General features: G+C 43.5%; 1 long non-coding RNA gene across 1 annotated transcript; it reads right to left on the bottom strand.

Annotated features, from left to right (window-relative positions):
• Window positions 1–12,768: 12,768 nt before the first annotated feature.
• Window positions 12,769–17,020, bottom strand: LOC127575806 (uncharacterized). Its single transcript, XR_007957127.1, has 3 exons — window positions 16,766–17,020; window positions 14,682–16,625; window positions 12,769–12,935 (listed from the first exon to the last, which is right to left on the bottom strand). It is a non-coding gene; the product is annotated as an uncharacterized LOC127575806 (long non-coding RNA).
• Window positions 17,021–25,450: the final 8,430 nt, after the last annotated feature.

The following is a 25,450-nucleotide window of genomic DNA, read 5'->3' as shown; positions in this document are numbered from 1 at the left end:
TGATCAATTTAAGTTTCAATGGTGATCCCTGAGTTTTCTTAGACCAGGAGGCCTCAGGAATGGCAACACCACTGAATGTCAGTGGTATGTGGTTGTTAGATTCTCTCTTCTTGGAGAAGGCATCACTTGGCTCTCATCTGGCATGAATTGGTATTGGTATTGGTTTATTATTGTCACTTGTACCTAGATACAATCAAAAGCTTGTCTTACAAACCGATCGTACAGGTCAATTCATTACACAGTGCAGTTACATTGAGTTAGTACAGAGTGCATTGATGTTGTACAGGTAAAAACAGTAACAGTACAGAGTAAAGTGTCACAGCTACAGAGAAAATGCAGTGCAATAAAGTGCAATGTCACAACAAGGTAGATCGTGAGGTCATAGTCCATCTCATTGTACAAAGGAACTGTTGAATAGTCTTATCACAGTGGGGTAGAAGCTGTCCTTAACTCTGGTGGTACGTGCCTTCAGGCTCCTGTATCTTCTACCCGATGGAAGAGGAGAGAAGAGAGAATGTCCCAGGTGGGTGGGGTCTTTGATTATGCTGGCTGCTTCACCAAGACAGCGAGAGGTAAAAACAGAGTCCAAGGAGGGGAGGCTGGTGTCAGTAATGCGTTGGGCTGTGTCCACAACTCTCTGCAGTTTCTTGCGGTCCTGGGCAGAGCAGTTGCCATACCAAGCCGTGATACCTCCATATAGGATGCTTTCTATGGTGCATCTGTAAAAGTTGGTGAGATTCAAAGGGGACGTGCCAAATTTCTTTAGCCTCCTGAGGAAGTAGAGGTGCTGGTGAGCTTTCTTGGCCGTGGCTTCTATGTGATTTGACCAGGACAGGCTGTTGGTGATGTTCACTCCCAGGAACTTGAAGCTCTCAACCCTCTTGACCTCAGCACCATTGATGTAGACAGTTATAGCAACACACAAAAAGCTGGAGGAAGATCATTGATGAAATAGCTGAAGATGTTTAGGCCCAAGTCACAGCCCCAAAGTAACTGCTGCAGTGATATCCTGGGGATGAGATAATCAACATTCAATAACAAAACTATCTTCCTCTATGAGAACTATGACTGGAGCCAGTGGCAAGTTTTGCCAGGGCTTCTTGATGCCACACTAAGATGAATGCTCCTTTGATAACAAGGGCAGTCACTCTCACCTCACCTCCACAATTAGTCCTTTTCCCCAGGTTTGTGCTAAGGCTGTGACAAAGTCTGAAGTTGAGTGGTCCTGGTAATACCATGCAAATCTATTCCATTATTTCATCTTTTCACAAAAGAAAACAAAACCCTTATATCAGAAGCAAATAAGAGCTCAAAGGGTAAATTTGATATTTTTTTGTCTGTGTGGCACTGTGGTCATATGATTTGGGAATTTTGGATACTCTATCAACTCATTTCTCTATTTTTTTTATTTCCGTGCAGACACCAAATCTTACTAATATAAGGTTATTTTTGAAGTTTGATAACTGCAGCCATTCTAATACCCCTAGCCAATGTGCAGGCACTACCTCAAATATATTGACTGAGCAATACAAGTGATGAAAAGATTACTTTTCTAATTCAGTCAAATTAATGAGGGGAATCATTGAGCTATTGATTATTGTAATTTCTTTTGTGACATTTCGCTTCTGTTAAATGTTCAATATTCCATTTCTTACTGTAAGCATTATGCATTTGGGGTGTTAAACATAACTCAGTTATTCCAAAAGCAAAATACTGCAGATAGTGGAAATCTGAAATAAAAGGAGAAAGTTCTGGAAGTACTCAGCAGTTTTGGCAAAATCTACAGAGAAAGATGCGGAATTAACTTTTATTTTTTGACACAAATCATTATCTCAGTCACTCCCTCTATAGGTGCTGCCTGATCTGCGAAATATTTCCAGCATTTTCTGCTCTCGATGACTTATTTGCTTCTGAGTCAGAAAGTTGTTCAAGGTGCATTCCAATTAGCCTGTAATCTAGTCTAAGGGTTCAAGTGTGGGACCATGAATTCTCTACTATTGGAAATGTTGTCTTTCAGATCTGTGCCATCTTTGGTAAAGAATGGCATGGCACTATTTTGAAGAAGGACGTGGTGGTTCTCCTCAATTTCCTCATTACTATTAATCCTTTCATCTCATTACTATTTGTGGGAACTTGCTGTACACAAACTGGCTGACATTCTTTCTAGAATTTGGGTTACCCTGACATAAAGAAAGGTGATAATAATGTTAAGATTAATTTGCCTTTTACCACTCAGACAGTCTTTAACCCTGTACTCACACCTGTGGGAAGAATGTTTAGAATGGGATATTGAGCACAATTTGTACAGATTGTACGGAGAAGGACATCCTTCATCACAGTCAACATTAGAAACAACAGTATTTGAGAGCTGTCAATGGCAGACATGCTTCATTGATTACAATGTGCAGTGGTGTGAGCAGTAAATTCCAGCCTGAATATGTGGGTTTGATGGACCAGCCTTAGGTCAGTCCATTTAAAAATCAATTTGTTTTGTCAAAATGAAGTAGAAACTTCACAAATTGCTGGGGTTAGATAGAAAACTCCTGAATAAACCCATTAAAAGAGCTGATCACAAAACAACCTTTAAAGTACAATTTTTCAAAATAATTTTCTGTACATTTTTAAAGATTGTCTTCTGAAGCATGTTGACCAATTCCTGGATAAGTACATTGAAAGCCTTAATATTACATGAAATGGTCTCTTGGGTGAACTCTGTCCATTAGTTCAGCACAGGGTATTACTTAATTCTGGATCCTATATAAACATTTCCTTCGGCTCCACCTTACCACGTTTTCATCATTCTCATCAGTCCACCTACTCACCATTTCCATCAATCCCACTGACCAGTTTAAAACCTCATCTATAGTCTGACAGAGCATTACGTTCAGATGCCAGTAGAATGATGTGATGCTATGAGTCAAATTCAGTCAGCCTAGTCACCATTGAAGCTGCAAGGCAGTGATTTCCTGACCAGAGTTCCATGTGTGAAGAGTCAGTGGTAAGGACTTTGTTCAACCCCTGGTTTCTCTACATTCCAGCTCAAATGATGCCAGGGCGTTTGGCACTGAGTATCTCAGATTAAAATATTTTTAAAAATTAGGCTAACCTTAAAGTGGAGGTCAAGAAGTGCAATCTTCATGCTTCCTAATTTTCTGTGGATTAATTAAGTCACTGTCAACGATGGTTTCCTCACTAGTATCCGTATTCAACTTTGATTCGAATGATTTGTTTGATGGCTTTCCACACAGTGATATCCAGGACTTTGCCCTTTCCTTGCTAGATTGGACTATGCCTTGAGTAACTCCTGTTTGTCACTGCCAAACTTTGACCATGTGGCACTAAATATTTCCATAAGCCTGACATGCATAAATTATGATCCATTGGGATCTCGATTATTTTCCCTAAACTACTAAAATATCACGGCAAATATGTTTTCATCCAGGAACACCTCCATTAAGGAATCAATGTGGCATGTCTTTACCCCTTATGGACCATCCGTGATCTGATTAGTTGATATTTTCTGGTGGTAATACTAGAGAAACAAGGGACTGCAGATGCTGGAATCTAGATGAAAAAACAACAAGATGCTGGAGAAACTCAGACCTGCTGATGGTATTTTTTCAGGCTACACCATAATTGGGACATAATTCAAGAAGTTCAACCATCCATCTCCAAGGAACCAGAAAACTGTGATCTGTGAGGACACTGGGGTGGTGATGGTGGGGAAACTGGACGCTGATTAGGTCCCCGTGAGAATGGAGAAGATCATGTGCTGCTGCTTTGATCATACTTCAATTAAAGGTGTTGATTCTGTTCTGTGTCCATGACAAAAATTAAGCTGGGGGAAGGGGGGAGAGGGGCTGTTGATCTATGCTCTGACTTGCGCAATGAATGAGATTTATGGTGTGATTTAGGTGCAACTTGTTTCACACCCCAATGGGAACTTCCAATGAAGGTCGCTAAATGCAAACGGCACGGGTCACCTTTGAGAAAGCCAATGATAATGCCGAGGTGCGGGTTCTTAAACTCCATTCATAACGTGCCGGCAGGCTAGATCACTCACGTCCGTGTCGAATTTGAAGGTTAACGCTGCTTAAGTAGCAGCGAGGGAGCAGGGAACAACACATTCCAGGGGACTACCTGTCCTCGGGGTATGACCATTGTGAGTCAGAATGGAATCTGATGTCCACGTTTCACCAGCTGCAGGTAGAGGCCAGTGAATGACAGGTTGGCGAGGATGGCAGATTGCATCTCCCGTGTGGACGCCGGAAGCCAGCTTCCAACAGCCCGCTTCTCACTGATGTTCTAGAGAAGGGATCAGGTATAAAATATGATCGCAGCGTAGCGATGGGGAATGGGCAGAGATTGACCGGGGAGGGCAATGTCACATTGGTTGCCTTTGGCTGACTTCAGTATAAAAGAAAACCTGGACAAGTGTACAACCGCCGCCAACCCGATACGGCCTGTTTTATACCATCTGCTAAAACAAACATTAAACACAGTTTGCTGAACATTGGACCAGAACTGGCACGGAGAACGGGCGCCTTCTTTCTGTTCCACGGTATTGCGTGATTTAAATATCCGCCCTGGGTGCTATGTAAGATTAAACCTCTTTAGTTGTTGTATTGAACGTTCCAAAACGTTGCACTAAAAATGTATTCAGAAGATTGAACTGAAATATCGGAAGCCAAACATTGAAGAGTTTATCGAAATGCTTTTTTTATTTCTGTAGAAGAGATTTGGGATATTTTCGCGATACCAAACATTGACAAGCTGACAGCTTATTATTGTGATCTTTACCCTGCCCCGCCAATACGTTTACATCTATTAGCGCAGTTGACTGGGCGCGCTGGTGAAATGAAGATTAAAGAAGAGTGGTGAAGCCACCAGAACTTGGTGGCGCGAGCTCCCCGAGGATGGGATGTGCGCAACATGTCATTACTCAGGGAATTGCTTTCGCTTTTCTGACACCATTGAAATCAGGTGGCCTGGAATGATTCCACAATGGCAGAGAGCGGCCTACATCAGGGGCAGCGCACAGCATTTTCAGGCAATCAGCACTTTCTGCACACTGACTAAACGCCCGTCAGCACTAGAAGTGACATTCACTTATCCAGAAGACATGAGCTTCATCAGCATATTGGTGACTTATGACTGACACCGTCTGTTGATGTGGAATAATTGGAGCAAACAATGGCAGATTCATACAAACACATGGCAGTAGCAGCGACACTCCCATCACGGTGCAGCAAATGGTCAGTGAATAGAAGGCGTAAGCAGTTCAGACCAGATTCACATCATTGTTAACAGGCAAGTTTCTGAAGGAAATCGCTTTGCCCTTTGGTCTTTTAAATTGTGAAGGTAAACTGGTTCTCTTTACCTGGGAAAAGAAACTGACTGAAAAAAAGGCAAACATTACCTCTCAGCCGAACTGTTGCCAATTAGAATCGCCTCCCATTCAACCATGGTCTCCACTCAAAATAAACCAGGAATATTCATTAGCTCCTTGAAATAATAGGGACCGTGGGAAGTTCTCAGTGGGAGCAGTTAGCGGGGCTTTTGGATTCTGATTCCCAATGCCCTTTATTTCCCTCTCTGTAACAGAATGATAATCATAGTTTTACCGGCGGACACTAGACCTATTTCAGCTACCGCTGCTCTCTGGTCAATCATACAACATTATGTGCTGGTTCATCCAAGGCGGAGTAGCGATAGCTTCCTGAGTAATACACATTAGTTTGCAAAACACCCCAGTTGGCCATGCAGACCGGCAGCAGAGCCGCTGACAGCTGGCTCTGGTGGCTCAGGAAACCAAGGGAGATTCTCCAATAAGGCCCGCCATTTCACAAGACTGCAGCCAATAGGAAAACGCTGCTTGCTGATTAAAAGTTGACTCCTCACTCTATTCATCATGCTTTGATAAAAGTTCTTGCCACCTGCCTGAACTGAATGACGTGACTGTTGCCTGGAAGCGTCTACTTGTAAAAAAACATTGCGAACTTTGACCAGCAGATGCCAAGTTTCCCAAAAGCTTCTGCGAAGGATTGGGCATTGCGGGAAGCCCGGGCCTCTGAGTGTTGGCGAGGTTGGTTCGCCGAGGATTGTGAACTCAGTCAAGTGGGTTCCATGGGGCAGCTGCAGAAATATCATCGACTGTTCTCTAGCCTTGCCATCTTGACTGAACCATATGCTAGGCTTCCTTCTCTAAACACAGAATAAGTCCATTCATGAAAACAATCTTTGTTCTGCACATTGTCTAGTAATGGAGAAAAGACTGGAAAATCAACGACACTCTGTCTTTAAAGCTGTGAAAATGTTCCAACGCCTCGAGCCTTGGCTCCGCTCTGCTGGTTTGGGGACACGACACCGGCCTTCTGTTCCCTGAGGCCAGTACTAGGGGAGAAACAGAGCGAACAGTGATGCCTCACGCACAGCCTGTTACATGTAAGTGCCGGGTGGTGGTGGTGGTGGGGTGGGTGGGTGGGGGGGGGGGGGGGGGGGGGGGGGGGGGGGGTTGGGGGGGTCCAAACAACTGACCATTTCCTAGGAGCAGGAACTGATGGTGAATTTCAGGCGGGGTTCTTTATTTATTTGGGTTTGCTGCCAAGGTAGGTGGGGAAATTAAATAAAAATTCAACGATTTTACTTTTATAAGACCACAAGGTCTTTGCGTTGCATGAAATAGGGCGCTTCAATTACAGGAAGGAAATGGGAACTTTGGGACTTTTCTTGCAACAGAGAAGGACATGGCGTGACCCGAGAGGGGTTTTCAAGAAGATTAGAAAAAAATTATTCCGTGTGGCGAGTAGAGATATACGAGTGGTGATCATGGATTCAGGAGCAGGTGAGTGGTGATCATGGATTCAGGAGGAGGTGATGGTGATCATGGATTCAGGAATAGGCGAGTGGTCGTCATGGATTCAGGAGGCCGATGGGAAAGTTAGGATAGGATTTCCCGCTTAAGTACAGGAAATGACTAAGGCCAGCTATTAATCGAATGTTTAATTCTTTAAAATCTTCCTGTGAAAATGTGACTTGGTTATGTTTTACTTTTTAAACGATAAAATTTACTCACAGTGTAAGAATTTCTGATATACAGACAGCAATGACTCGGCAATGGCTGTGCCCCTCGGTTCGAGCACCCGCCCAAGTTCAGACCCAAGATGCGGACCTATCCACGGAAACATCCTTGTAACTGTCACTAATTTAGAAGTCGAGGGGCGTGCTCGAGATACCTTTCGCGATGATCCGGGAAGCGGCAACTGCTGTTCAATCACAGAGTAGTAATGAGAGCAGAGGTGGGAAATCAGCAGGAAGTTACACACACTGGGGGATACAGAACATGTCTGGGAGAGGAATCGGAACACAGCGGTTCAGCTGTTGAACCAGCATACAGAGACCATTTACACAGAGTCTTGAGTGAAACCCATCCCAGCAACTGGGGAATTTATTGAGGCAATCAGAGATGTATAATAAATCCCGTCATTGCCACCATCATTACCACAAGAATCGGTGTTGAGATCCTTGCTGTTAGTCATGTACATTAACGATTTGGTTATGAATGTAGGAGGTATGATTACTAAATTTGCAAATGACACAAAAATTGGAGTAGTTGTTGATAGTGAGGATAGTTGTAGGTACAGATAATGTTGATCAGTTGCTAAGACGGGCAGAGCAAAGGCAGATAAAAATTAACGCTGATAAATGTGGGGTGATGCACGTTGGGACAACCAATAAGGGAATGAAGAGTAGGGTCTAGAGAGTGATGACCAGCAGAAGAATCCTGGTTACAAGTCTAAGGATCCCTGAAGATTGCAGCATAGGTGGATAAGAAGGTGAAAATGGTATACAGGATACTTGTATTCTTTGCCCTGGCTAATGAATGCAAGAGCAAGGAAGTTGTGTGTTGCGATTAGAGTGACGTTATTACAGCACCAGCGACCCGGGTGCTCCGGTTTCCTCCTACATTCCAAAGACGTACGGGTTAGGAAGTTGTGGGTATGCTATGTTGGCGCCGGAAGCGTGGCGACACTTGCGGGCTGCCCCCAGAACACCCTACGCAAAATGTATTTCACTGTGTGTTTCGATGTACATTTGACTAATAAAGATATGTTTATAAAACATTGGTTAGGCCACAGCCGGACTATTTTCTGGTCGCTACACTATAGGAAGGACGTGATTTTACTGGAGAAGGTGCGGAGGATGGAGAGACTGAATAAACGGGGTTTGTTTTCCTTGGAGCAGAGCAGATTGAGGGAGGACTTGTTATGAGGATAGATAGTAGAAACTTACCCCCAGAGCAGATGCTCTAAAACTGGAGGGTACACGTTTAGGGTAAAAGTAAGAGGTTTAGAGGGGGTCTAAGGAAGAACTTGGTTGGAATCTGGAACTCACTGTCTGAGTGCTGGTGGAAGCAGAAACTGTCACATTCAATTAAGAAATATCTGGTATGAAAATCCAAGGCATAGAAGGCAATGCAGTAAATGCTGGTAAATGGTATGATGGGTGGGTGTGGACACTGTGGGCCGAAGGGCCTGTTTCTGCGCTGTATGACTCTACAACTCTATGACCTCACTGGGTCTATACCGTAAACAATGCTGATGACATCCTGGTGTATATGGTCGATGTGAAGGGAGAGAACCAAGTAGATAATCATACTGAGAGCCCCACGCCCCAAGTACACTGACATTGACATTGAGACACTGACATTCACATACATGGCTCACTCGGAAGCGAGACAACTGTGGGTTAATGTGTGAAAGGTCTTTCGGAGGAGGCGGCAGAAGCAGAAGCAGAAGCACAGACATCTTTGAAGCTCTGTCTTGTGATGCCGCTCGCTTTACTCAGGGGCTATATACCTCACCCGGGAACAAATCACCAGGCACAACGCTCCATTCTCCAAGGCAACCAGAGCCCTTCCTGCAGCTGTATACCAATATAATTACATACATTCGGAACGTCGCAAGTTTGGTTCCGATGCACCGGCTGGAACTGTTGGACCGGCCCCCCACCCCAATCCATGATCAGACGCAATGGCTCGCCCGGGATCTTGGGAATCCTGGAGACATCAGGAAACGTTTTCGAAGAAGGAGGTGTTCCCAGTGCGTACAGGGTGACGATCCCCCCCCTCCCCCCGAAATTAACGAGCAGGAATTTTTGCCCCTGAAATGACCGCCCCCCCCCCCCACTACCATCATCACACAACATGGTCCCGAAACTTCCTTTACTGCGATCGATCTAAACTGTTTTGTAGCATCTCGCAGTGCAACGTTTTCCTGTCCTGTTGCGTGACCTTCCAACAGTAACTGCACTTAGAACGGATCAATTGCAGTGCAGTGTCGGGGAAACCAACAAGCTCTGCGTTACTGTCCAAAGTAAACAGTTCGAATCAGAGAGATCCCAGCAGCAGCACTCCCGCTTCCCCCAGTCATTCCAAACTGTAACCACACGAGATCCCTGACAGTGTTTGACCAAGACTGGTGGAATTGTCGATTGGATGTTAACGTATGGAAGCGATCGATTTTTACATCATTTTCTTGTATTCTTTAAAAAATAAAAATGAAATGAGAATGAACGAAGGAGAGGCGAGTTTAACCCTTGACACACCAGTGCTGACGTTGGGCCGATCTCCGTGTTCTTGGTGGGCAGAGGATTCTGTCAATAAGTATTTCACCGCGTCAAACCGATTTTAAAGCCTGTTCCCCATGGGGTTGCACACTAATGGCTTTGGTGCTTGTAATGTGGGGTTAAACGGGCCGACCAACCCATTTCCGGATCACTGCTCTGGTACTTCCTGTTGCAAGTGATCTAAATAAGCGCATCCTCCATCCATTCATAAAGTGACTCCTGTTTATCGTTCGCTGACTTAGAGAGAGCCAGGTTATCACAGTTCTAAATAAAATCAGAAAATAATCAGCACACCAGGCTGTCTGTGGAGAGAGAAACAGATACTATTTCAGGTTAGTGACCTTCCACCAGAACTGGGAACATTTAGAGACGGAGAGAAGTGTGAGTGTTGGAGAGAACAGGTGGTACTGGTGAAGGATGGTTGATGACAGCTAATCTCTTTGGTCCAAATATCTGGAGGGAGAAAAGCGGAGAGAGGGAGAGAGAAACTGCTGGAACTGTGATACAAACACAACAGTTACTGGGAATCTGAAACAAAATATATTGTCGAGAAAACTCGGCAGGTCAGACAGCATCTGCAGAGGGGAAAAAACTGCGCTGTATCAGAAGTGGCCAAGGACTGAAAAGCAAAAAGTGCTGGAAATCTGAAACAAAAACAGAAAGTGCTGGAAACACTCAGTGGGCCAGGCAGCGTAAGGAACAGAGAATCAGAACTAGTGCCCCAAGTCAACAGACTCCCTACCACGAGGTCCCCCCTCCCCCGATAGACATTGCCTGACATTTTCAGCACCTCTAGCCTTGCCTGATCTTACATGTTTCTAGTTTGTGTCAGACCTGGTACAACATTTGTTCAATTATTGACCACGGGTATCCATATAACCCCATTAAATTATAATGGCAAAAAGATTCCTGAAATCATCAATAGGACAACTGAAGCATGTAATGTGTTGATTGGAACATATAAGATCCTGGGAGGCGGGGAGGGGGATGTGGTCTTGACAGTTTGACAGTGTGATGGTGAGAGAAAGTTTCCTTTAATGGGAGACTCCAGAACTAGGGGGATCACTGTTTAAAGATAAGAGGTTACCCATTTGAGAAATATTGTGAATATGTTTCTCTCATGGGGTTGTAGGTCTTTGGAATTCTGTCTCAAAAAGCAGTGGGAACAGAGTCTTTCAATATTCTGAAGGGAGAGTGGATGGATTTTTAATAAGCTATTGGATGAAACGTTACCACAGGTACAGTCGAGGTTACAATCAGATTATCCATGATCTCATTAAATGATGGAACAGTTTGAAGCTAAGTGGCCTAATCCAGCTCCTAATTCTTGTTCATAATTCATATTAGAATTCTACCTTTAAACCAAACTAGACCAGCTATATCAATCCAATAATGACAGGAACATGTTAATTAGTATGTATTCTACCACAAGTGACTTAATTGCCGATATCTAAACCCTTTCCTCAAAGTAAAAGTCAAGAGTGCAGTGAAGCATTCATCACTTATCTGGCTGTGAACATTCACAACAACACTCAAGAACACTGACACTATCCAGCTTACAGCCAGCCATTTAATCAATACCTCTATCACTGGACGCAATATCCAAACACTCCGCCACCTACATACTGTGGGTAAAGAAACGTGCAGAATAGCAGGTCACTTCAAAAATCAGCTAGTCGAATGGGCAAGTAAGTGGCAACTGAAATTTAATGCTGAACACTATAAAGCAATACACTTTATCAGAAAGATTAAGGGAAGACAGTATAAATTAAATGGCATACTTGTGAAGGGAACCGAAGGACATGTGTACATGTAAATTGGTGAGTTGGTTCATTATCATGTGTACCGAGGTACAGTGAAAAACTTGCTTTGCATACCATCCATACAGATCACTTCATTACACAGTACATTGAGGTAAAATAAGGTTAAGCAATAACAGAGTACAGAATAAAGTGTAATAGCTACAGAAAAAGTGCAGCATGTGCATAAATCCTGGAAAGTAGCAGCGTATGTGAGACAGTGGTTAATAAAGCATTTGAGATCTGGAGATACACAAACGTGGAGGTTATGTTAAATGAATAACATACTGAGGCCACAACTAGTGTCTGGACACCTAACTTTAGGAAGGATGTGAAGGCCCCAGAGAAGACACTGGAAATATTTATGAAAACGTTTCCAGTGCTGAGGGATTTCAGTTTTAAGGTTAGACCATAGAAGCTGGGATTGTTGCAATACACAAAAAGTGCTTGAGGAACTCAGCAGGTCAGGCAGCATCTACGGAGGGAAATAAACAGTCGACGTTTCCGGCCGAGACCCTTCATCAGGACTAGAAAGGAAGAGGGCAGAAGCCGGAAATAAGAAGGTGGGGGAGGCGAAGGAGCACACGCAGGCAGGTGATAGGTGAGTTCAGGTGACAGGCAAGTTCACTGTGAGAGGGGGAAGGTAGGTGGGGCGGGGGAGATGTAATAAGCTGAGAGGTGATAGAGGCAAAGCGATGAAGAAGAAGGAGTCCGGTAGGAGAGGGCAGTGGACTATGGAATAAAGGATGGGGGAGGGGAGGAGAGGAGATGGACAGGTCATCAACGCGGGGGAAGGGAGCCACAGGAATAAAGGAAGACAAGGAATAAGGGAATAAGGGACTGTTCTTTCTTAGGAGAAAAGGCTTTAATCATAACGTACGAGATCATGAACCGTTTAGATTTGTGGATAATTCAAGAGCCAGGGGCCATAGATGTGAAGAATGTTTTACACAGCACGTGGTTAAGTTTTGGAATTCGCTGCTTAAATGGGTGGTGGAAGCAGAATCAATCGGAGCCTTAACATGTCAGAAGAGAATAATGTGCATTGCTACGAGGAAAGATCAGGGGAATGGAACTAATAGGATCGCTGTCTTAGGAACCGGCATAAATTCAGTGGGCTGTATGGCCTCTTTCTGTGCTGCAACAATACTGTGATTCTATGAAGTGTGCGGGATATGATACAGAAATGCGCAATTGTTTCACGAGTCCCCGAAGGTTATCGGTAAAGACTAAAGCTGCAAAGTCATGGACAACACCTCAAGCACAAGATTCCTCCCCTTCTGAGAGACACACACCATTCCAACTCGGACATTTTGTTTTTGCATATTCCTTCATAGCGCAACTTCCAAACTTTCGAATTCCCTACCTGATACTCGTGCCTCTGAAGATGCAGTAATCAAACGCTGCTCTAAACAGACCAAACGACTGAGGTCATACCTCTGGGTTCCAGTTTGTTGGGCGCTGGTGGACTCCCCAATATGTTACATCACGTGAGCTCATAAAACCCTCCTGCAATAAAAATGTAACCCTCCTATCAGCTGATATAAAGATTGAAATAATAGTGGAAAAAATTTTACGTCATGATTCGGCGGAATGTTAATCCATCAATGAATCCTTTCAGCGGTTCACAAATTTCCCCAAAATATAATTTATTCATAACATTTGGAAATATATAATACAGAACATTCATGGTAGACATATCATTCCATTTGCTTACAAGATTTTCATTACATCGGCATGACCTCAATCTTTCCTCCACAGACATTCCTGAGTACTCGGTCCAAGAGGTGTTTACACTGTTTGCAGAGACACTCGCGTGCAGTGGCAGAAAGACTAAGCGTGGCCGTCGAAATGTTCACTTTAGACAGATTGAGGGAATCAAGGAATATGAGGTTAGGGCAAGGTAAAGGATCAGCCATGATGTTATTAATTGGCAGAATAGGCGCAAGGGACCGAATGGCCTATTACTGCTTCTCTTTGTTATGTTCTTCCGTGGACTCAAACTCACAGACTGATTAATTCGCCAGTTTAGTGGATGTGACTACTGCCAGTGTTTTTTTAATTGTGCAATAGATGATGAAAACTGGATTTACGTTGATGTCATTTCTATTTGAAATTCCGCGCTCTTTTGCGCTTCCTTGATCAATTTCCGGTGATTGCTTGGAGAGAAATCAAGGCAACTTAACAAGGAAAATCAACCCTATATACTTCGTCTAATTATTGTAGACACAGTTGCTTCCTGGAAATGCAAGCGTCTTAAATTGATATATTAAGTCAATTAAGTAGATAAAAATCGTACATTCAGGTATTTAATATTACACCAATAGCACATCAGAATTAAGATTAACAGAATCAAATATTAATTACGTGCAAATATTCATATTTAATGGGACTATTAACAGAAAGGATACTGACGTTTAGCTGGATTCTAACAATTATACATTCCATAGTAAATCGGATTAATATAACCAAAGATATTTAATTGGATAATTATCAGCACATATTTTAATATTTAATGGGAATGTTTAATTAAAGACCCTCAAATTTAATTTGATTATTGCAACCAATGATACTTATAATCAGATTATTACAAACATGCATTTTCATATTTAATTGTATTATAATATATTCTATATTCAGTGTGATTATTAGTTAGTCATTCATACATCTAGTAGGGCAATTACGCACATTCGTCCTTACGTTCTGTAATTATTATAATCAGCGCCATTTACGTTTAATTGAATTATTTCAATTATATTTCTATATATTTAGTCAGAGTGTAGGGTTCAAATATTATATTACTGATGTTCCGAAATGGATAGGATTCAGAATGTCTTTCCCAAATCTTTCCCCATTACACAGAGTGGCTCATTTATGTCCGGGACAGCCAGAGGATAACAATCTTGTTACAAATTGATATATTGGTTTAATTACTGGATTGTTTCTAATCAATTACTTCGGGTATTTTATCTAAGGACTTGAAATTAGTTTGTCAGTGAAATAGAACGCCACGAAAAGAACCTTTTGTGGCAGGAATATGAGCTGCCTTGTCAATAAATTGACTCTCTCCATCCAGATAGAGGACTGTAATCTGCCCCGTTCAAATTTATTTAGACCTTGTAGGTATTTCATATGTCAGTGTGCCATTATTAGACAACTTTAATTAGCCTTCTGTGCCCGCTGCTACTAACAAGTATTTAATTAACTTCATCCCAGGGTAATTAGCTTTCGATGGCTGATGATTTCATGTCTCACCTTCTGCAGACACTCAGCCAGGGTTTTGCAGCTTGTCCTGCTGACAGCGTAATGGATAGCATCTCTCGGAAACATAATGTCAAGGCTGACTGGTCTAATCAAAGGAAGACAGCAGACGATAAAAGAGAAAATAATGACTGTCGGGTCTTGGTCCGAAAGTGCAACAAAAAGACCACAGATCAGATGGTTGAACACAATGGTCGGCTAAAAATAAAAGATGTGATTTAGCTTGTAGTAAAAAGTAATGGATGAGGACTGGGCTCGAACTGGGAGTTACAGAATCTGAACTAAAGTACTAAAGAAAGTGGAAATTCGGATGGTGGCCTGGTTTGGAAGAAGCGATAACAGAGTGTCCCCACCTCGAACACGCAGCGAGCGGGACGACTGTGACCAAACCAGACAAACGGTCGTAGATGGATTACAGTGCCCCAAAACAAACATGATCGTTGTCCGGCGCCCTCGGGAAGTAACCAAGAATCGACTCAGAAACGTTTGAACAGTTAAAGTTATTGGGTCAAACTCAAATTTAGTTCAAAACGTTGATCGGAAATAAATTGTGTAGCAAATCCGCCAGCGTCAATATCTGCTCACCTTCCCCAAATAAAAACACAAAACCTGCTTGATTTTCCTGGAATTCATGACTATTCCTCATCGACCTCCGAGTTGAGATGGTTTTAATTTTAATTTAATTTAATTTCGTGTGTGTTGTTTAATTTGTTAGGGACTTCAAGATGACATAAATACCCGAGCAGTGATGGCGTGTGAGGAGTTGGGATAAATCCGTACCAACTGATCTACTGAACACACTAACCGTCCCTTCTCTCCCTTCTGCTAATTAAGTAGCGCCAATGTCTTTCGGTTACTTCAGTGAACTGTAAACTTTAAAGATGGTTTGTTTGTTTAGGAACTACACGTCTTCAAACACAAAATAAAAACCGGGTACTGGTTAAAATTCTGTTTATCTACGCCGTTCCCAATATTCCGTAGGTGAGTTTCTGTCAAAGTTTAAATTGTATTCAAAACTTAAATATGTTTATTTTCCAAAGATGAAATAGTTCATTCTGTCTCCAAATAATTTGCACATATGAGGCAATGATGATAATTTAGACTGGGCGTAATTAATTTGTGAGATCTAGTTCTGCTTGCATTAACAGCACATTGCCTATTCCTGCTCTTCAACGAGTTTTAAAACCTCCAACTTGCTGACCCAGTTCCGTCTCATCATGTATTCGGCGATGCAGTTTTTAATTCCAGATTCACCGGCCGAGTTTTCTGTGTCAGCTCTTTATTTTTGTATTTTCATATTAACAGTAGTTTCCCGTTTAATTTATGTCGAACATTATTAAGAGTTGTATTCTAAGTAACAATAGTCAGCCTCGCATCTCCACTGAGGACACAGTTCAGGATATGCCCCTCTGTAAAATAATTATCCATTTTAATTACACAATTTTTGTTTAGCAAATATGGAATGCAATTACCAAGGATACACTGTTTACCGATTAATGAGAGAGCTGGCAAAAAGACAATTTTTTTTCTGTACAACATATTTACATAAATTAGCATTAGCAATCAGTCAGTGGATAGTCCCACAGTGAACAATAGACTTAACTTGAATTTTCTAAAGGGTTTGGAATCATACCACTTCATTCCTTTCACAATGTGAAGTTCCAAAATCGGATAGGACATGCAGAAGTTTTGGGAAGAGCCCTCGTTTTCCCCCTAAACTACAATTTGCAATTTATTTAGAGCCTGCAGTGGTGATTGCTACTTATGGCAGCAATTGCGTTGTCAAGTTCTCATAGTAAGTGCCTTGCTATGTCATGCCAAGTCCTGTCAGACGCTATCCAGTTTTTGCATGTGAACAGGTCAGCTCCGTACGCCTCAGCATATCATTTTCAACTGACAAATCCATTAGGGTTATTCATTTTGCTGATGACGTCCTCACTAGTGAAGAGAGAGAAATAACAGAGCTCCATCAAATCAGATACCAGATGTAATTTTGTTGTAAATAGAATTCACTTCCCTTTTCTAGATATAATTTAACTATGGTTACAGCCCCCCCCCCCCCACCAACCTCAATGTACCTGAAGAAAATGCTTGGTTTCCACATCTGCCTGAAGAAACGGCTTCTGTTTCTCAGCCTCTTTAGAGCTTAGAATCCCCAGCACCTTCCTGACCTTCTGGACACCCATCCCGAACAACTCCAATTTACCACTGCAGATCATCCAAGGCAGCCCATCTCATTCCAAACAACTGCCACAGAATCCCACGAATGCAGCGAGGCTCGTGGGTGAGGGTGAATTTGAGAGATTTGCCGTCCCCATTACCAGGGACCAGCGCTCTTTCATTCGGGGCGCTACCAATGTACGCAAAACGCAACATGTCACTGAACCCTTTGTGAAGGTTCAACCTTTCCCTCATAGCTGAAGTGGAAATTAGGTGGAAACTCTGAAAGTCTGGGTAGGAATCTGCGGGCAATGCGTGCACAAAGCTGACAGTGTCGGTTCCTACCCGCCCTGGAGTCACGGAGGAACGACAGCCACACAAAATACCAGACATAAACTGCTCCCATTTTCTATGCGATGTTTCAATAGCTGACTGACTCCGAGCCCAGCAACATTCCGCGGTCCCACCAGGTATTTCTGTCAGGGGGTCCGTTGACAAGCGCCGGCCCGAGACCGAGGCCATTGGCCCTTCTCGCAACATTGTCCTATTTTTTGTACACCCACAACTCCGCTCCTGTTGTGATAAAACAAAGGAAAATTAATCCAGTTCATATCTTTAATCTCACCAGTTAAACCAGCGCCTGAAATTGGAGCTGGTCCCATCCATTCCCTTTGTCTTTGGAAGTGACTGATAAACATCGTGACATTTTGCAAATAAAGGAATCAGTGTTTAGAAAGGACTCCCAATGCTCTTCACAAAATACTTAATGAGTTCGTTGCGTTACAAAGGCAATGTGACTCAAAGACTTTGCCAGGGAGGGCAGCCCCGCCACACGTGGAGTGATCTGGGATAGCGCCGGATTGCCGCCTCACTGGTAAAGCGCTTCGCTATCGTTCGCAGGTAACTTTGCCCGCAGCGGGAGGTTTATCCGCCAGGCCCGCACTGAACCCTAGGCACTGACAGCTGGATCTTTTGTTTCATCTATGGCACCAATTCCGGATCCTTTTAGTCCGTTTTAATTTCAACAGGTGGCACTCTTTGAATTGACCGAACAAAGCAGCATTCATGGCTGAAGAAGTGTTCTGCTATCAAAGTGTTGCCATACAGTTTTTGGTCAGTTCCTGGCACCGCTCCCAGTGGAAGCTTAGCCAAAACACAAAGATTTATTCACAATCATCAAAGATGTGTATCATTTAGTAACACTCATTAAATGATTAAGTGCAACTTATTTGAATTACCGGGTTCTCCGGGGTTTTCAAAGGGAGTCTGTCCATCTCTGGGAACCAGATACATAATACCCAGCATTTTCATGGGAAAGGTTCTATTCTGACAGTTACTTCAGGTCTTGCCAGAAGAATGAAACTTCACCTCCTCGCTTGCTTAACCCCTAAATTACTGGCTCTGGTTACTTGTGTGTACACAAGGATGGGATGTTGTCACCGTTCGCTTCTCCCGCCCCCTCCCACGGCTCCAAACCTTTCAGTAGAGTCATGACGAAGATTTCCCCCCTCCCCCATCGAGCGCCGAGGCTGAATTCACCTTGCGCCGCTAAAAGGCAGGAAGCTGAGCGGAGAGAATGTAATCACAGCTATCAGCGTTCGCTCTCATCACAGACGGCAGAAACTATTTCAATCCACAGCCTGTATTAAAAAAAGAGCCGATTATTGAACATTTGAATGAAAAGCGAGAATCGCGAAGCGAGATTTCTCTGAGATCTAAATCATTGACGTTGGCAGCGGTCTCGGAGCTTGAATGCGGCAACCTGCGAAGTTAGGGCACAGGAAGAGGTCATTTGGTGCGGTTGTGCTGCCCCACCCCATCACCTGGCTTCCCCTGAAGCCATCTCGGCAGTTCACCGAATTCCACCTTCTGATAGCTCGCTGGCTGAAGAATGTGCCATGAATTCCCCCCAAAGCCCCTCTCACCGCGCTCAGTAGAGAGATCGCGCAGACCAAAATGGGGATGACTCTGGGTTCTCCAGTGGGAGAACATCCTGGGACTACAATCTTTGACTGATAGTCACTCCACCACCTCTCTGCATTTTATGCATTTTCTTTAAGTTTGGTGCTATCTGTCCAGTTTTAGTTAACGTGGGTCCTCCCTTGGAATGTTCCTGTCTCATTCCTTTTCTTTTCTCTAGTCCTGCCACATCCTGTTATCATTGATGAAGAATAATCAAACAGTTGAAAGGAGAGGAGGTTCCAACAACATCCTTCCCCTCGGGGATGGCGGACCTAGGGTGTGGAACCTTCTGCCGGCAGTGAAGAATGAGTGTTGGCGTCTTTGAGGGCCCAGCTACCACTGAAGCCAGGCTTAAACCAGGTCAGTTCCCATCATATGATATTCAGAAGGAGCCCAGAGCACTGAACACAACAAAGACTACTGGAACAGACAACATCCTACCTGTAGTGCTGTGGCTCCATCCCAGAAACAGTCACACCTCCAGACATTCCCCTTCATATAATTACATCTACCTGACAACCACCCAGGTATCTCCTGCCTACAGAAAGTAGGTAAAACTAATTTGACTGATCACAGTCCATCAGTCTACTCTCAAACAATGGCAAAGCAATGGAAGGTGCAACCAATCAATGATGTTAACAAGCAGCACTTCAGAATCAGAATCAGGTTAATTATCACTGACACATCATGAAATTTGTTGTTTTGCAGCAGCGGGGAAGAAGCTGTTCCTAAAACGTTGAATGTGTGTCTTCAGGCTCCTGTACCTCCTCCCCAGTAGCATGAAGAGGGCATGTCCTGGATGGTGAGGGTCCTTAATGACGGATGCCACCTACTTGAGGCACCACCTCTTGAAGATGTCCTTGATGGTAGGGAGGGTTGTGCCCGTGATGGAGCTGGCTGAGTCTACAACCCTCTGCAGCCTCTTTTGATCCTGCACATTGGAACCTCCATACCAGGCGGTGATGCAACCAGTCAGAATGGTCTCCACCGTACATCTGTAGAAATTTGCAAGAGTCTTTGGTGACATATCAAATCTCCTCAAACTCTGAATGTAGTATGCCCGCTGGCATGCCTTCCTCATGATTGCATCAATATGTTGGGCTTTCTCACCAAGATCCTGTTGACCAATGCTCAGTTTGTGTTCACCCAGGACTAGGTGGGTCCAGACCTCATTACAGTTTTGGTCCAAAGACAGAGATGAATTCCAGAGGCATGATAAACTAAAGCATCAAAAAGCCACATTAAAACTAAAAACAAATGGAAACATGGGGAAAATTGGTTATAACCTTACACAAAAGAAGATGGTAGTGGAAGGTCGATCAGTTCATCCCAAATTAACTAAGAGGAGTTCCAAAATAAAACAGGAAGTGCTGGAAATACTCAGTACCTGTGAGGAGAAGAACAGAGTTAATGAATCAAGTCAATGGCCCTTCATCAGAACCTGATTTCAGATTTCCAATGTCTACAGTTTTTTGAATTTCAAATACAGGAGTTCCTCTTGACTTTGACCCAACTATGTTTAGCTGCTTCTTCAATAACCACCATCAGGTCAGTTTATTTACTGATGATTGCCCAATGTTCAATTCCATCTTCAGCTCTCTAGAAAACAATCCACCCACGCCCGCATGCAGCAAGGCATAAATAACATCCCGATCTGATTAAGTGGCAATTTCAGACCATAAGAACAATAAGATATAAGAGCACAGTTCTATTTCATTGAGGAGATTCAGTATGTCACCAAAAATTCTTACAGATTTCTATGGATGTATGGTGAGAGCATTCCAACTGGTTGCATGACAGCCTGCTATGGACAGGATTGCAAGAGGCTGCAGAGGGTTGTAGACTCAGCCAGCTCCATCACAGGCCACAACCCTCCCCATCATCGAGGACATCTTCAAGAGGCAATGCCTCACGAAGGTGACATCCATCACTGAGGACATGCCCTCTTTTTGCTACTACCATCAAGGAGTAGGTACAGGAGCCTGAAGACCCACACTCAGTGTTTTAGGAACAGCTTCTTCCCCTCTGCCATCAGATTTCCGCACGGCCATGAAACCCATGAACACTACCTCGTTATTCCTTTTTTCTGCACTATTTATTTATTTTGTAATTTATAGTAACTTTTATGTCTTTGCGCTGTACTGCCGCTGGAAAACAACAAACTTCATGTAATACAGTATAAGTCAGTGATAATAAACCTGATTCTGAGTCAGAATTAGTCCATTCGGCCCATCAAGTCTGTTCCGCCATTCAATTGTGGCTGATTTTTTTCAATCCCATTCTCCCACCTTCTCCCTATAACCTTTAACCCTGTCATACTATTTTCGTTCAAACAAGTGCTAGACAATGATCATTTCCAACAAAAGAGAGTCTAAATATCTGCCCTTGACATTGAATACCAGTAGCATCACTGAATTCTCCACCATCAACATCCTAGGGATGGGGGTGGTCAGCATTGGCCAGAAGTTTCACTGGGTACATTAATACATGTCTACAAAAGCAGGTGAAGGAATGCTAATCCTGTGATGTAACCCATCTCCAGGCACCCCAAAGTTTTTCTACAAGAGACAAGTCAGGGGAGTGATGGAATATTCTCCATGCCTGGATGATGGCACTGAGGAAGCTTGACACTACCCAGGACAAAGCAGCCCACTTGACTGGTACCCCAGCCACCACCCTTAATATTTATTCCATCCACAACTGGCACACCGTGGCTAAATTGAGTACTATCTATAAAATGTCTGCAGTTACTTACCAAGGCTACTCTGACAACATTTGACAAACCTTCACCTTCCACCATCAAGAAGGACCACAGTCTAATTTCTGTAACTCCTGATCTAACAGCACCATGGAAGTACGCACAACCCATACAGGAACATACAAAGTCAGGATAGGAATAGACCAATCTTCCCTCGCCCAACTCTACCATTTAACAGGATCATGGTTGATCCTTTATTTCAGTGGCCATCCTCCTGCCCTATCTCCATTTCCCTTGATTCCTTTAATAGCTGGAAATCTAATGAATGCAATCAGTGACTAACCCTTCTCAGACCTCCAGGTAGACAACTCCAAATATACCCACCCTTTGAGTGAAGAAGTTTCTCCTCATTTCTCTTCTAAGTGGCCAACCCCTCATTGTGAGTTCTAGAACTCCTTAACCAGGGAAAACATCATCTCCACTTCTATCTTGTCAAGCCCTTCAAGAATTGGGTACACTTCAATGAGGTCACATTTCATTCTTCCAGCTCTAGATGCTCAAGGCACAATAGTGTAGCGGTTGGTGTAACGCTATTACAGCACCAGCGACCTGGGTTCAATTCTGGATGCTGTCTGTAAGGAGTTTGTATGTTCTCCCCGTGTCTGCAGTGGTTTCATCCGGGTGCTCCGGTTTCCTCCCGCATTCCAAAGACGTACAGGTTAGGAAGTTGTGGGCATGCTATGTTGGTGCTGGAAGCGTGGTGACACTTGTGGACTGCCCCCAGAACACTCTATGCAAAAGATGTATTTCACTGTGTGTTTCGATGTACGTGTGACTAGTAAAGGTATTGGTATTGGTATTGGTTTATTATTGTCACTTGTACCGAGGTACGGTGAAAAGCTTGCTTCACAAACCGATCGTACAGGTCAATTCATTACACAGTGCAATTACATTGAGTTAGTACAGAGTGCATTGAGGTAGTACAAAGTGCATTGGATGTAGTACAAGTAAAAAAAACAAAATAACAGTACAGAGTAAAGTGTCACAGCTACAGAGAAAGTGCAGTGCAATAAGGTGCAAGGTCACAATAAGGTAGATCGTGAGGTCATAGTCCATCTCACTGTATAAGGAACCATTCAATAGTCTTATCACAGTGGGGTAGAAGCTGTCCTTAAATCTGGTGGTACGTGCCCTCAGGCTCCTGTATCTTCTACCCGATGGAAGAGGAGAGAAGAGAGAATGTCCTGGGTGGGTGGGGTCTTTGATTATGCTGGCTGCTACACCAAGACAACGAGAGGTAAAGAGTCCAAGGAGGAGAGGCTGGTGTCCGTGATGTGCTGGGCTGTGTCCACAACCCTCTGTAGCTTCTTGCGGTCTTGGGCAGAGCAGTTGCCATACCAAGCCGTGATCCATCCAGATAGGATTCTTTCTGTGGTGCATCGGTAAAAGGGTGAGAGTCAAAGGGGACAAACCAAATTTCTTTAGCCTCCTGAGGAAGTAGAGGCGCTGGTGAGCTTTCTTGGCTGTGGCATCTACGTGATTTGACCAGGAGAGGTTGTTGGTGATGCTCACTCCCAGGAACTTGAAACTGTCAACCCTCTCGACCTCAGCACCATTGATGTAGACAGATGCATGTACACTGCCCCCTTTCCTGAAGCCAATGACCAGCTCTTTAGTTTTGTTGACATTGAGGGAAAGGTTGTTGTTATGACACCATTCCACTAAGCCCTCTATCTCCTTCCTGTACTCTGACTTATCGCTGTTTGAGATACGGCCTACAACAGTGGTATCATCTGCAAACTTGTAGGTGGAGTTAGAGCAGAATCTGGCCACACAGTCGTGAGTGTATAGGGAGTAGAGTCGAGGGCTGAGGACGCAGCCTTGTGGGGCACCAGTGTTGAGAATAATCGTACCGGAGGTATTGCTGCCTATCCTCACTAATTGCGGTCTGTTTTTTAAAGTCAAGGATCCAGTTACAGAGGGAGGTGTTGAATCCTAGGTCTCGGAGTTTGGTGACAAGCTTGCTTGGAATATTGTATTGAAGCCAGAGCTGTAGTCAATAAACAATAGTCTAACGTAAAGATATCTTATCTTATCTTATTGAGGCTTAGCTTGGTCAATCTGCCTTCACTCAGCATCCCAGAAACTGGTCTGCTGAATCTTTTTTTCTCAGGGTCATGATATCACATCCTTCATTACACATTCCAGCACTTTCCCTTCTACTGATGTCAGGCTAATGATTCAGGAGATCCCTGTTTTCTCTTCCCTCCTTCCTTAAGTAGTCGGTCCCATTTACCACCCCTCTTTTCTTAGAATCTTGCATCATGGAAACAGGCCATTCAGCCCAACTCGTCCATGGTGGGCACCCCTCTGTACTATTCCCATCTCCCAGCACCTGGGCCAGAGTCCTCTGTGCCAAAGTGATTCAAGTGCTCATCTGAGCACTTTTAACAATGCTGTCAGCAAGTCTGCTTCAACACTCCCTTAAGGCAGTGAGTTCCAGGTACTACCACTCTCTGGCTGACAAAGGTCCCCCTCATGTCCCCTCCGAATCTCTTCCCCCTCACCTTAAATCTATGTCCTCCACTTTTATCTACCTCTCATCATTTTATACATCTCAATTATATCCCCTTTTAACCTCCTCTGCCCCAGGGAGAACAGACCCGCCTCTCCATTTGCAAGAATTATTCCAAAATCTTTACAATTTTGAAGATGATTTCCAGAGCATCCACTATCTCCACAACACCTCTTTCAAAACTTCAGATGTAAATCATCCTGTTCTTGGGATTTATCATTTTTCAGGCTCATTAAGCTCTCTCGCAACATTTCTATGCACTTATTTCTTTTACTTCATCATTTTCAGTAGCCCTTGGCTTTCCAGTATTTCTGGGAATATCTTTGTGTCTGGTTTCATGGAAGAAGACACACGTATTTGTTTAATTCCCCTGCCATTCCCTTGTCCCCAATAATATTCTGCTGTTGCTGCCCACACAGACCTACATATGTCCTTGTGAGTCTTTTCCTGTTTACAAACCTACAGAAACTCCTTCAGTTTTGATTCTTGTTTATTTCCTTTTCTCTCAGGAATTATTGGCTGTATTCTGAAATACTCCCAATCCTTAGGTACCATTTTTCTTCCTGGCAGCTTTGTAAGTCTTTTTCTTATATTCAACATTATCTTTAATTTCTCCAGTGATGAATGGTTAGGACTACTTTCCTACTATGTTGTTGTGCCTTAATGGTATGTATATGTGTTGTAATCTTTAAATGCCAGGCATTGCCTGTCCGTTGTCACAACCCTCCCCATCATCGAGGACAGTGCCTCAAGAAGGCAGCATCCGTCACTGAGGACCCTCACCACCGAGGACATGCCCTCTTCTCATTACTACCATCGGGGACGAGGTACAGGAGCCTGAAGACCCACACTCAGTGATTCAGGAACAGCTTCTTCCCCTCTGCCATCAGATTTCTGAATGGTCCATGAATCCATGAACACTACCACCTTATTCCTTTTTTTTGCACTATTTATTTATTTTGTAATTTATAGTAATTTCCTGTCTTTGTGCTCTGCTGCTGCTGCAAAACTACAAATTTCATGACATTGAAGTCAGTGATTCTGTCATCCCCTTTCAGGTAGTTCCCCATTTGCTGCAGACAACCTATCCCTCATGCTGACTTGGTTTCTTTTGTTTAGATTTAAAACCATGGTTCCACATTGAATTACATCATTTGGAATAATGTGATTTAAAATTCTACCAGACAGACTCCAGCTATTTAAGGTGGCAGTTCATAAGAACATAAGAATTAGGAGCAGGACTAAACCATTTGGCCTGTTGAGCCTGCTCCACCATTCAATAAGATCATGGTTGATTAGGCCATGGACTCAGGTCCACCTACCTGCCTTTTCCCCAAAACCCTTAATTCCCGTACTATGCAATAATCT

Source organism: Pristis pectinata, chromosome 11 (assembly GCF_009764475.1).
Source record: "Pristis pectinata isolate sPriPec2 chromosome 11, sPriPec2.1.pri, whole genome shotgun sequence".
NCBI classification, from domain to species: domain Eukaryota; kingdom Metazoa; phylum Chordata; class Chondrichthyes; order Rhinopristiformes; family Pristidae; genus Pristis; species Pristis pectinata.
The sequence above is the reverse complement of the archived record's forward strand: the minus strand, read 5'-3'. Positions and strand labels throughout refer to the sequence as shown.